The following is a 357-nucleotide window of genomic DNA, read 5'->3' on the forward strand; positions in this document are numbered from 1 at the left end:
CCCGGCACTCCAGCCTTCAAGGAGAAATGTCATTTATAGGTTGCTGTTTTTCCCCCCTGAACCAGGTGTCTGTTAAACAAACATGGTCCTTCTTCCCATTAAAAAAAAAAAAAAAAAAAAAAAAAAAAAAAAGGCAACCTACTGGCCCACTTACTCTATTTTACAGGGTGCCTGAGTCTGCTAATGTCCCAGTCCTTTATAGCATTTCATGCACTTCGGGGGGTAGACTTGTTGTTAAATTGAGCGTGTAACGCTCTTACAAAACAGGTTTCTCGATGACATCAAGGTTTCTCTCCCTAACCAAGAGCACACACACAATAATAATAAAAAAAAAGTCATCGGGGAGGGGGGTGAGGG

The sequence above is a fragment of the Pterocles gutturalis genome, unplaced genomic scaffold, assembly GCF_000699245.1.
Source record: "Pterocles gutturalis isolate BGI_N339 unplaced genomic scaffold, ASM69924v1 scaffold9447, whole genome shotgun sequence".
NCBI lineage: Eukaryota > Metazoa > Chordata > Aves > Pterocliformes > Pteroclidae > Pterocles > Pterocles gutturalis.